The sequence below is a fragment of the Notolepis coatsorum genome, assembly GCF_963971535.1.
Source record: "Notolepis coatsorum genome assembly, chromosome: 11".
Lineage (NCBI taxonomy): Eukaryota > Metazoa > Chordata > Actinopteri > Aulopiformes > Paralepididae > Notolepis > Notolepis coatsorum.
In genome coordinates, this window is record NC_140175.1 from 23,797,810 (window position 1) to 23,811,767 (window position 13,958).

At 41.3% G+C, this 13,958-nt stretch overlaps 1 protein-coding gene across 2 annotated transcripts in view; it reads left to right on the top strand.

Annotated features, from left to right (window-relative positions):
* Positions 1-13,958, top strand: part of myo5b (myosin VB) — a 134,199-nt gene that overhangs the window by 2,866 nt on the left and 117,375 nt on the right. The gene's annotated exons all lie outside the window — the stretch shown is intronic.

Below are 13,958 nucleotides of genomic sequence, written 5' to 3' on the forward strand. Positions count from 1 at the left end.
CTCCCTGGATGCCATCATACACTACTGTACAAAAGTCTTGAGATTTTTTTATTTTTTTTAAGCAATCAACTAATTAATTGATCTACAGTAGGGAATAAGTGTGTATTTGCTCAGAAAAAACACTGTAGGCTGGCATTTATAGCCTAACATTTGAATAAATACAAATGAACATTAATTCCATAATAAAAAAAACAAGAGTTGCTTGTGTTTTCTAGAAAGATATCCAATATCTTAAAAGCACAGGATTGGTTCCCACTCCCAGACGTCTCCACCAGGCAACCCTAGTAATTCCATGTACAATTTCATTCTATGTTCAGGATTTTGGTCAATTCCACCACCAGCACACCAACTCACAGGCCCAGGGTGCCCACAGGGTGCCCCTAGAGTACACCAGCTCACAGGCCCAGGGTGCCCACAGGGTGCCCCTAGAGTACACCAGCTCACAGGCCCAGGGTGCCCACAGGGTGCCCCTAGAGTACACCAGCTCACAGGCCCAGGGTGCCCACAGGGTGCCCCTAGCAAGTAAACACTTACTGCCCAGATAAATAGCGTTACACTTAATTTTCTCAGGTGGCCAAAGACCTTTGCACCGTACTGTAGATCAGTTTGTCTGTTTATTTTCAGCTTTGGAGGAGTGTTCATGGACACATATCGAACTATCCAGGATCATAATATAAAGAATATGATGATAAATAGAAAATGTGTTTGGGGCATTGTATTCTTATAGCCTATACGATTATTAGTATAGCCTAATAAACAATTAGATGCCACCAGCTAACTTGAATTGGCATAGTATCAAGTTCCACTTTTTTTAAATTTTTTTATTAATTTTTTACTACTTACTCACTTCCCTGTGTATTTCATGTATTTGCTCACACAGCCAACAGCCAACACGCTGTATTGTAGATATAACACTGACTGTTGGCAAGAGGATGACTGAATGATCCTCTCAGTATTGAGGTGTAGTTTTCTGGATTAACCAGTGGACTAAATGATGTTGACTTGACCTGGCTGCATGACATCCTATTGTCAACACAGAGAGACCCACCTTATTGTTCTTAAAACAGCTAAAGGCTGTGTTTCTTTACCGTAGTAGTTTGTGCTGTTTTTTTTCTTTTCGTTTTTTTTCTGTTGAGTGTCCAGAGCTCGTTGCTGTGACCAGTGATGCCACAGATTACTTGTAAAAATAATCTGATTACTGATTACTCCTTTAAAAAGTAATCTAGTTACATTACTGATTACTTGATTATCAAAGTAACTTAGTTACTTTGAAAGTAACTAGGTTACGAAGTCATCGTCGTCGTCCCTGCTGCTGCCACAACATAAGAATGAGAATGACAAAAAAAAAATTTCTCTCTCTCTCTCTCTCTCTACCAAATCCATTCTGAGACAACGGACTCAGTGCGTACTCCACAAGTCGTGCATAACATGAATCTCTCTCTCTCACTCTCACTCTCTCTCAAGTAGCCAAATTACACTATAAAACAAACTGGATAGTTGATTTAACTTCATGCTGAAGCCATTCTAAAATCAGCTATAAACGTAAACATGTGGCTGTCTGTGTCCGTGTGCGAGCGCACATCCCATCTCCGGTCTAGCTGACTGTACCCCTGGCTCTCTTATCATCAGCATTATGAGATAGTAACTAAATAGTAATGCACAGCCACTTAGAAAAGTAACTGTAATCAGATTACTGGCTTGTAAAAAGTAAGTAAATTAGATTACTATTTACTGAAAAAGTAATCAGATTAGAGTAACTAGTTACTTAGTAACTAGTTACTGGCATCACTGGCTGTGACCCTCTGACTCCCAGTGTCTAATCTCTGTGCTCTCTTTTATAACCCCTTCGGCCAACATCATCACGTCCTTTTACCACTGCATGATATATTGCGTAAGAATGTTATTCATGCTGTAAATCAGCCTCTCTCCACTTGTCTCCATTAGACAGAGCTTTGATTTAGAAGGCTACAAGCCCTAATGTTTCAAGTGGGTAGAACACTGTTCTTTATTCTAGTATCCAATCCCCCCCCCCCCCCACCCCCATGTGAAGTACAGTAATCCAGAGTGGGAAGGCCTGTCCTCCACTTCCATCTGCTTTGTGTTAGATGGCTGAAGCCTGCCGTCTCATACACTCCTCTCCTCTGTCCTCCTGGAATCTTAGATGTCGTCTTCACCGCTGCAGACGGAGAACACGTGTAGCCGTTATTGCACATCTACATCACTTTCTGATTAACTTGTGCTGTGCTCTCACTGGCATCCAGATAACCTGTAGGCAGTCTCTCGTAGAAAGATCTGTTAAAGATTTACCTTGCTGTGGCATTACCGATCTGCTCGGACCTTACTGTGCTTCGCCTGCTGTTGGAATGTTATTGGTCTTGAGTGTGGGTCTGGTAGAGCAGGATTAGCCTGAGTGGCCACAAACCCCTTCTGTTGTGGCTGAGGTGGGGGGGGGGTCCCCCAGTGGATCTCGGGGTGATTATGACGTAGTTTTCCAGGCAGATTGTTTGTGGACCTTGTGGGATTATTTTTTGTCTGCACCTAGCATTACATGAATAATTAATCCTCTGAGACCCACATAGACCCATTTTTGTATTTCTTACATCATGAAAGCTGGGAAGCTGAATAATAATTTGAGATGCAGCTCATAACGGTATCACTTCTAGTCATACATCTGTAATAATAATACATTTATTTTATATAGCGCCTTACATAATCTCAAGGCACTTTACAGACATTGCATTACAGTACATGGACAAACACAGTACATGGACTTTCACAATGACAACATCATGGTGGGGATACTACAGAGAAAGGGAGACAGCTTAGAGACAAGACAGAGAGAACATTTAAATAAATAAATAAATAATAACAAATTATAATAACACTAATATAGTGTTGTACAGATGTGAAAAGGTAAGTGATGCAGGGGTTGGAGGGTCAGGAGTGAGGGTATGCAAGAGTCAAGTCAAGAGTCAAGAGTTTTATTTGTCACGGCATACAAGTATACAGTGAAATGCGGGGGGTCTTGCCTGCAACGATTGTGCATAATACAATAGTAATAATAATAAGAATCCAATAGAACGACATTGTGCAATAATACAAGTAATCAAAGTAGGGCATATCGGTATATGTACATGAGTTTTTACAGAGCATGGTAAGACATGCTAAGGTCCTGTGATAGTGCAAATACACTGTTAGCTACGGATGAGGCACTGGGTCTTTATGTACACTGCTATATAATATTATACAATCTCAAGTTATACTATACTATTTTTAAAGTGACCTTTCCTTTTGTAAAGTGACCATAAGTGTGAGCGTGTGCAGCATGAGTGTGTGCTCATGTTAAAGTGGCTGCTAGTGTGTGAGTGTGTACAGTGTGTGTGTTGTGTGTGTGGCGTGCTCATGTGTGCTTGTGTGTGGAGAGTTCAGTGTTCAAGGCTCTGATGGCCTGGGGGAAGAAGCTGAGCCGAAGTCTCTCTGTACTAGTTGCTGGTGTTCGCAGGCGTTTGCCTGACCGCAGCAGCTTGAACAGGCTGTTGTTGGGGTGGTGAGGGACTTTCATTATTCTGCAGGCTCTGGATTTGCACCTCTTGTAGCCCCGTTTATCCTCAGTGGTGTGTGTGTCCCCTGCTGTTTTCTCCTAAAATCCACGATCAATCTTTTTTATTAAATTTTTTTTTTACTTTTTTTTACTTTTTTTTTTTTTTTTTACTTTTTTCTTTTCATGTCAACGTTCACACGCACAATATATGCTTACCTAGGATTTGACTTGATTCAACAACAAAGCAGTCGGAGCAATGGCAAGCCGAAAACTGTCGAAATTGTAGTTATTTGAAGTTTGGATTTTTTTTTTACGACTGAGGTAGGTAAATTTAATTTCTTGAGATTAAAGTACCGAAAAAAGGTACCGTTGGGTACCGGTATCGATTCACAGGTACCGGTACCGGTATCGGTTCAAATGTGAAAGGTACCCATCCCTACTTGGGAGACCGCATCATCAGTGGACCTGTTTGGCCTGTATGCAAATAATTGCAAGGTTGAACAGGTGGGTCTTGAGGTGGGACTTAAATGTTTCTACGGATGGGCCTTCTTTGATGTGTGATGGGAGTTGATTCCAGAGTCGGGGAGCGGAGGAGGGGAATTATTTGTTTTCTGTGGACTTAAGGCGGTAGTGTGGTGTGCTCAGAAGGGCTACGTTGGATGAGCGGGAGGGAGTGTAGTGTTGAAGGAGGTTGTAAATGTAAGCAGCAAGTGAGGAGATGGATCTTAAAGTCAATCCTATACTTAACAGGGAGCCAGTGAAGTGAGGAGAGGACAGGTGTGGTAGAACTTGGGGCAGCGGGTGATGATGCGGGCTGATGCATTCTGAACTAGTTGAAGTTCATGGAGGGATTTGGATGTTGAGCCATTGAATGAGCAATGCATTACAGTAATCTAGACGGGATAAAATGAGGGCATGAACTAGCTTTTCAGTGTCTGAGGTATCGACCGAATCACGTCGGTACTACAGAGTACCGATTCACGTGAGATCCACCGGTGCCACATTTCGGTACTGTAATTTTTTTTTTTTAGATTTAAGTCTGACGTCAACGTTTAGTTGACCACGAAACGAAACCTAGTATGAAGTGTGCCGCATGTTCACGTCAACGTTCACACGCACAATACACGCTTACCTAGGATTTGACTTGATTCAACAACAAAGCAGTCGGGGCAATGGTAAGTGTGGTTACACTTTACAAAGCTTGATGCAGACAATGCTCGCTGCAATATTATATATATATATATAACAAATTGTTCTAAATAAATAATAATGAATCATGATAATAAATCATTTTAAGTTTGGACACATTTTTTACAACTGAGGTAGGTAGATACATTTTTTTTTAGACTAAAGTACAGAAAAAAGGTACCGGTATCGGTTCAAATGTGAACGGCGTCGGTACCCAACCCTAGTAGCATGAATACGATTGGGCCACAAGAGTCTCTGCTTTCCAGTCATATAATTGATCCATTGCCAAGACTGTTTAGGGACCCAGTATGTAGAACAAAAATGCAAAAACGTTTACATTAGGCGTGCATGGGATTAGTATAGAGTGGGCAGGTCTGTAAAGGGGTGTGTACCCATAGAACCCATTTTCATTCATATATCTTGAGGTGAGAGGTCAAGGGGCCATGGTGTAGGGCTGGGCGATATGGCCAAAAATTTTATCACGATAAAACATTTCATATTGTTCGATATCGATAATTATCTATATTTTTATTAGTATTAAAAAAAATATATGTATTAAAAAAAATTATTATTTAAACAACAAATGTTGTATGTTTATTTTGCAGCAATTCTTTGTCATTGCCGCCATATTTAGTTTTACACTCCCTCACACTCCAGTTCTCAGGCTGCAGCTGGTTTGAAAGCGAAAGTACCAAAAAAAGTGGCTGTGGCTCCAGGGGAGTTGAACAGTTCTGGCTCTGCTATTTTCTTTTCTATCTTTTGGCACTTTTTTGGTGGACAAACCACCGCACATGTGCACCGTGACTCGCGACTGGAGACTACTGTGTACAGACTGTTTCAAACTGTATTTTAAATTAGAAAGCAAACAAAATAAATGGACGAGAGAAAAAGACATCTCAATTTGGTCAGTATTGTCATTTGGACAAGCAAAGCCATTACTTTAAGTTGCAGGCAAGAAAGACAAGTCTGTCCACTGTCTCTGGTTTTAAAGCTGCCCTGTTGCAGGTCACAATACAAATGAAAATTATCGATATTATTTTTATTATCGATTATTAACTCATTCAGGGCCAACAGCGCCCTCTGCTGATGCCCTTCTGGGCCAACGCTGTATCCAATGGAGAATAGGACTTATTTGCGAGTACTTAACACATATAAAATATAATAGCAATAGATCTAAATAACACAGTGGTCGTCAATGAGTTGTTTCCAGTCAACATGCACGAAACAGATAATTTTTTCATGCATACATTTCCATTTTATACCGTGATGAATATCAATATATTTCTAGAGCGTTCTGTCTCATCTCAATAAACCCCAGCAAATCGAGCTTAAATGTATTTCCTTAGAAATCGTGCCATTTGTCGCTTGATTTATGAATAGTTTTCAAATAAACGCTAGATTATCGCTATTATATGTGTACTTATGCACGAAGAGCAGCAGGGTCTGAAAAATCGGTTCTCTGTACTTTGGTCGGCGCGAAACTCACACACACACACACACGCTCCGATGGAGGTGATAGGAACATCTGATTACCCCAAGACTCGTAACATAAAGGCCTTACCTCACATCTGATGTCATGCAAAAAGATTAATCCAATTCCTGATCGCCATTCCAAATATTGATCACGTTTATTGATCCAACGTTATATCCAACAACACATAGATCCACGCTGCTCCTAGTCCCCACAGTCAATGCAATAGTATCCAGCTGCATCCCCGAGAAGTAAAACCTGGACCGGACACATTTTTTTGCTGCACAGTCCCAGCCAATCCAATCCAATGATGTGCAATACCATCCGGGAGACGATAGGCGGCGGTATTTGCCCTTCGCAAGCTCAGACCCATTCCCAATGATGACGTCAGGCTGGATGGATGAAAAATGTATGGATATCGCTAATAAAAGAAATATGGATTAAAAGCCGGATTTTTTCGGGGTTGACGCCCAGAGCATGGCGAGTTAACCCGGACTATCTCGGGTTTGGCCTCCAGTGAGTTAACACATTGACCGCCAGCAGCAGGGGGCACTGATCCCCCTTCAGCGCCAGGTCTTTATTCAATGGATATAGTTTTAGAATGCCAGACTTGCGAGTCCTAAAACTATATATATTCTTTTTTGATCTACTTTTTCTCCCATCCCAATTTCGTATAGTCCAATTCTACCCTCCCCTGTCTCGAACGCTGTGAGGCCATGCCTCCCACAAGCCGGCTGCAATGTGGACGAAGCCTTACATCACGTGTCCCCTCCGGTACACGAGGAGGCAGCCGCCGCATCTTTTCACCTGCACAGCGCGATCTCTCAGCGGCGAGGGTCTGCGTGGGAGGGACACGCCGCCCTCGTCGCTTCCTGATTCTGCTGCACAGGCGCACCAACCGACCTGTAGGAGTCGCTGTCCACAACGTCCGATCCCCACCCACCAGCTTCCCACCCCCTAATACTGCCAGTTGTATTAGTATGAACGACCAGCCAAGCTGATAGCAATGCCGAGAGCTGGGCTCGAACCCAGCATCTCCTGCATTAGTGGCGAGCGCCTTGCCCACTGCGCCACTTAGCCGCTCTAAAACTATATTTAATATTATAGCTATGGATCTAATAACGCCGTCGACTGTCAGTGAGTTGCTTCTGGTCAACATGCAAATAACAGATTGTTTTTTCATCCGTACATTTCCGTTTTATACCGTTTTGAATATGAGTATGGTTTGGATGATTCTGAGTAATTCCAGGAAAAGATGAGAAAAAGGCATTTTAGTGTAATCCAGTGTTCCAATGTTCCCCCTAAGGTGCGCAAGCGTGCACATGGCAAGACGCTCCCGCACACATCTGAAATCTGTCGCGCACAGAAACGTTTGTGTAAAATATGCCTGTAGTTAAATTGACTGGCGCATTGCACCGAATACTACGGTAACCTGTTGCGTGTGACGTTACCAAGAGAAGCCCCGCTTTCAGTGCCTTGTGGGCGGCGCTACTGCGCGCTCACACAGACACACACAACAGATGAGGAAGTCCACAGATCCGACCAGCATTGCTGGCTCCTCACAATGCAAACGCGAAAATGTACATTACAGATGAACTGCGTGCAAAGCTTGACCATATGTTTCTGTGTCTAATAAAGGTGTTGGCGATCTCAAAGCTCACATGGACACAGAAAAACATTACAAACAAAGCAGTGCGAGGCGAGAGTTTGATGGCAAAGTTGACCGAATTGATTGAAGAATGCAGCTATACAGAGAGAGAAAGAAAATAATTGAAAACTATTTTGATGCCTCAAAAATGATGTTTTGGTTTGATAAGATGCTTATGATACAATCATTCTAAGGATTATGTGTGTAATAAATTAGTTTAGTACACCAATTGCAACAAATCTGAAACTGCATAGTGCACTTTTAAATTAGTATCTTTGTGAGGTTACTGTTTTATAATTTACATTACATTGAACAGATACAAAGATATATTTTTTAAAGCTGGATTTCTTAATACAGAAGAGGTATTATTTAGAACATTACTTCATATTTTTCTTATTTATTTTGTCCAGTAAGACTTGAAAATATATATTATTTTGTCATAGGTTGATTTAGTTATTTTCTTGAGATTTGTCAGATTACTTTAGGCATAATACAGCATGTTGAGTAACTTTGGTTATAGAGAGATTATTTTGTTATATAAAATAATATAAACAATAATTGTATATCCATACAGAGGAGGCATACTTTAAATATATTATAATGATAAGGCATCTTTGAGTAAACTTTGAGTATCATTAAGTATCTTGAGGCTGAAGGCAGAGTGTCCTCTTTTAAAAGAAATCACAATAGAATATGGTCACCCTTGAAGTCGCATGATAATTCACTTAATAAAATAATGACGAGTCAGCCTCCTAAAAAGACAAAAGTTAGTGACACGACTCACACCGCCGCCGCCAAAGTAAGGACTTTGCTCTGTATCGTCAATCAATGGTCAAATAAATATTTGATTAAGGAATATAATATGCCTTTTTGTATTATTTCTCTGTGTATCAGCAAAATGTGTATATTTTTATGTTAGACATTGAGGGAAATTAAGATTCTCAGATTCTTTACAAACCGCCGCTTATCAACTAAGCGGTTAATCGGCAGGTGACGTATGTTGCTCAGTAGTTGCTGATGTCTGCTCAGGAGGTTTGAGTGTTTGCTCAGCCCGAAAAAAAATTTGATGGAACATTGGTCATCACGTTGTAATTTTTCGGCTGATTATCTGATCATCCTCAAATCAACGCTAGATTATCATTATTATATCTCCTCGTGCATACATGAAATGGCCCTCGTAGTGGGGCCCCCCCACCGCAGCCAACGGTAGAAAGTACGACATGGTCCACACAGATAGCTTTGATCGCGGGAGAAAGAAATATCAGATCAACGCAAGATTTTATATAGTGTTCTTACCTGGTCTTTGATGTAATGCAAAAAAAAGAATCCAATTATCAGATCGCCATTCCAGTTATCCACAGCGATCCTGTCCCCGACATTACAGAGCGTTACACATGAGCGGGTGGGGTTAGTGTTCCATGCCATCGTTGTAAAGGCCTGCCTCGCCTGAGTATTTAAACCCGCCCCCACGGCTCAGATCGGCTCAGAAAATACACCAGACAATTTTCAATTCTCGAAGACACTCTGATGTCACGAGACCGCCGCCATCTTGGTATGGTGGAAAACAAACGAATTTCTATGATCAAATGTATGCGTTGAGCTCCGTTTTTATTACATATTTGATCACATTCTTGTTCATTTCATAACCTTTTCATATAATTTGTTTAGAAAATATTGAGGCCAACATGGCATTTCACTATTTCGAAAGCCTTTCTGGTGATTCTAAGGCGAAAAAAAAGGCATGTAGGCTACTTGAAGAGAATGGACTAACGTTATATGGTGAAGTAGCTAGCAGCTAACATTTCTCTGCTGTTTACAGCATCACAGCCAATAAAACTTCATTTACGATATACATATTTGTTCCTTATTCTCACCTGTTATGAAATGGGTAGAACAGACATACGTATGATTTGACTTGGGGGCCAGGGTCTGCTTTGATCGACTCTCCCGTCTGAGTCTACATGTGCCCTCTTGATAGCCGCCAGGCGCCAGCTATCCATGGTGCCTCAACTGGTATTATATAAAACTTTCGATTTGGATTTTTGATTATGTTATTACTAGTACAAAGCGTAACACAGCAGCTCCTTGGCATTGTGATGCACTGAAGAAAATTACCCTCGATTGTGTTTAATTTGCCGCTTTTCCGATCCGTTTCTGCACTAAATGAACCGTACACAATGTACCCGGGGTGCATGTTTCCCCCACGCCGCAGTTGCCTAGCAACAACAGACAGGAAGTTGACTTCGAGAATGGAGTGCAATAGCTCTAAGGCAGTAGAGGCGGTGTTGACCGTCTGCCAGCTCAGACAGGGTCTGAAGGGTCTGCAGAGGCTGCAGCCATGAATTATGAATAGATATAGCGAATAAACGAAATAACGATCCCAAAAACGAGTTAACTCGTTGTTGGCGCTGAACGCATGGCGGGCAATAACGAGTTAACTCGTTCTTGCCGCAGATTGTGTTAAAATATATCTTATCGTTTTATCTCCCAGCCCTACCATGGTGGTTTTTCTCTTGCCAAAATCTTGCCTAACTTTATTTAGCCCCCTTCCTGACAAGCTAGCATATACATATAATAACTAGGGCTGTCAGTTTATCGCGTTAATTAGATTAATTAATTACACAGCAAATTATCGCGTTATGAAAATGATTTTTTCTTTTAAATATATATATTTTTTAATCTCATTCATTCCATAATAACGTAGAATACACTTTTACAGAATTTCTTTTAATATGGTTCATTTGCATGTTCTTGGTATCTGATTCTAGGGACATCTATGGATCTCAGGGAATGTATTCCCAGTGTCAGAAATACTGTGTATGTTACTAGGCTTGAGTAAATTGTAATGAACCAAATGAGAATATCAATAAATTTATTTTTTTTAATTTACTGTGAATAACACTATGCTCAAATTGACCAGACCTGAAAAATCTAAGCAAATTAATAGATGGAAGATGATTAAACAGAAGGTTTTGTAGATACAGTACTGAATTCTGCCATCCGGACACATGCATTTTGAAATATGATTATAGAATATCAGGCATAAAATGGTTACTAATCCTGTAATTAATTAGATAATTTTTTTTAATTAATCACCTGACAGCACTAATAATAACATGTATAATCTGAGCCTGTCTGTGGCAAAAACAAGCGCTTTTAGTGTACAATTCTTATAGTACGCTTTGGGCTAAGCCTGCATTCTTATCTTATTATAGTAAGCTTTGGGCTAAGCCTGCATTCTTATCTTATTATAGTATGCTTTGGGCTAAGGTTGTCCGTCACCTGAACTCAAGTCCTAATGCACAGGCACTTTGTACCATAAGGGCTAGCACCAGCCGACAGGCACTTTAAGCCAATATGCACTTTAAATTGGAACACTGAGCTCTTTTAGGTACTGTAGCATTTTTTTTTATTGTTTGTGAAATACTTCTATTGTGGGGATTGCATCGCATGTATTCTTGTGTGTTTTTATATTGTATGTTTTTATACTGTATGTTTGGCACCAAGACAAATCCCAATCAATCATGTGTTGAAATGGCAATAAAGTTTTCTATCTAAGCCTGCATTCTTATCTTATTATAGTAAGCTTTGGGCTAAGCCTGCATTCTTATCTTATTATAGTAAGCTTTGGGCTAAGCCTGCATTCTTATCTTATTATAGTAAGCTTTGGCCTAAGCCTGCCCTGCATTCTTATCTTATTATAGTACGCTTTGGGCTAAGCCTGCCCTGCATTCTTATCTTATTATAGTACGCTTTGGGCTAAGCCTGCCCTGCATTCTTATCTTATTATAGTATGCTTTGGGCTAAGTCTGCACTCTTATCTTTACTGAGCATGTCTGGCATCGAAACCCCATTTCCAGTCGGCTCTTCCCTTCTACCCGAGAGACACGCAGATCAAAGTTCCTAGAGAGGGAGAGTGTTATGGCTTCCTGCTAGACACACCCATCTTTTTTTTCTTTTTTTTTTTATACCTGGGGCTGTTGTCATTGTGCTGACACATTGCAGGGCGGGGCCATGTGAGCACCGGAGCGGAAGGAACACCTGCAGCTTCCTTCTCAGGGATTTCACATTACCGTGTGATTTTCCACCAACGGCTGACATGACGTCCTGTAGGGAGAAGCATCAACACAGTTCCACCCCCATCGCCGTCTAGTCCAAGTTCAAGTTTCAAGTTTCTTTATTAGTTGTCATACAGAAGTACAGAATACTTTTATATAAAATGCTTTTTTTTTTTTTTTTTTAAACTTTGGCCATTTCCCTGGCTCTTTTATACGTTTATCGCATTTATACTTGGTCAAGTTCGACCGACAGAAGCAGGCTGAAAGGGTTCAGATGGGGGGGAAGACACCCTGGGAAAGGCACGGCTGCAGTCCGGGATTCGAACTCGCTCAGCCCCAGATCCGTGACGAGCACGGTTGTCCACGGCGCTGAAATAGCACTCACGGTACGTGGTGAGCTACTGGAGCTCCCATAAAATGCTTCTTATAGTATAAAATAAGTATAGCAAGTATAAAATAGAAGTCAAGTACGTAGACAAAAGTGTTCAGTATATACATAATATGTATATACTGAACACAATGTACAATGCAGAGTAGAAGTAACTGAGTTACAATACAATATACTATACAGTACAAAGCAGAAATGGGATGAGGTACAATTTAGGTAAAATTTACAGTAAGGTGTAATGAGGTATGGGTTGTAGTGCAAATTCTTTACCAATAAATATAAAGTATGTTTAGGTGTTCTAAAGTGGGTGCTGCAGTGAGTTGTTTGTTTAAGGTGAGTGTGTGCGTGTGGATGTGTGTGCTGTGAGTGCATTTGATGGTTGTTACATAGTGTTATTGTCATTTAGCATTCTGATGGCCTGAGGATAGAAGCTTCTTCTGAGTCTTTCTGTGCTTGCCATGAGACTCCGGTATCGCTTGCCTGACCGCAGCAGTTCAAAGAGGCAGTTGTTTGGGTGGCTGGAGTCTTTGATAATTCTCTTAGCCTTACCCATGCACTGCTTGTTGTAAATGTCCTGGAGGCGTGTATGCTTTTACCAACCCAGTTGTGTTTCCGGGTTCCCGTTTTGCGCTCTGATTGGCCACTGACCTACACGCGTACGCCCCCCCCTCGCTATCGCCTTTGGGGCGTGAGATATGAAGACAGATTTAACTGGGTATAGGAAGGCAGTAATAATAAACACTCGAAACAGCTATTACCAGACAATTACAACAGCAGTGGTGCCTGCTTCAAATGTCACGTATTATAGGCTATAAGCCCGTGTAGATCTATTCGGAATAATAACCATATACGCCCCTCTAGCAAAACATGACACAATGTGATCCTATCTCCGATAGAGCAGCTGGTCGCAGAGACGCGAGTTGAACAAAGACATCGGGAGAATGAATGAATGAAAACTTTATTTAACAGATTGCAGAATGGGTACAATACAGTACGGCTCAATACACACAATTGTTAAGGGGATGCAGACCAGAGAAAGACTTTTGTCTTGTTTACATCAGGTTCATTCATTCATTCATTCATTCTCCTCTTGATGTGTTCGTTCAACTCGCGTCTCTGCGACCAGCCGTTCTATCGGAGATAGGATCACATTGTGTCATGTTTTGCTAGAGGGGCGTATATGTTTATTATTCCAAATAGATCTACACGGGCTTATAGCCTATAATACGTGACATTTGAAGCAGGCACCACTGCTGTTGTATTTGTCTGGTAATAGCTGTTTCGAGTGTTTATTATTACTGCCTTCCTATACCCAGTTAAATCTGTCTTCATATCTCACGCCCCAAAGGCGATAGCGAAGGGGGGCGTACGCATGTAGGTCAGTGTCAGTGGCCAATCAGAGCGCAAAACGGGAACCCGGAAACACAACTGGGTTGGTAAAAGCATACACGCGTCCTGGAGAGTGGGAAGCCCCGCTCCAATTGTGCGTTCGGCTGAACGGGCCACTCTCTGTAGTCTGCTACGGTCTTGTGCGGTGCTATTCCCAAACCAGGAGGTGATATTCTATGCCAGTCAGGATGCTCTCTATTGTACATGAGTAGAAGTTCTTAAGGATCTTCTGACTGACTTGGAAGAGGAAGTAGAGGCGTTGCCGTGCCTTCTTC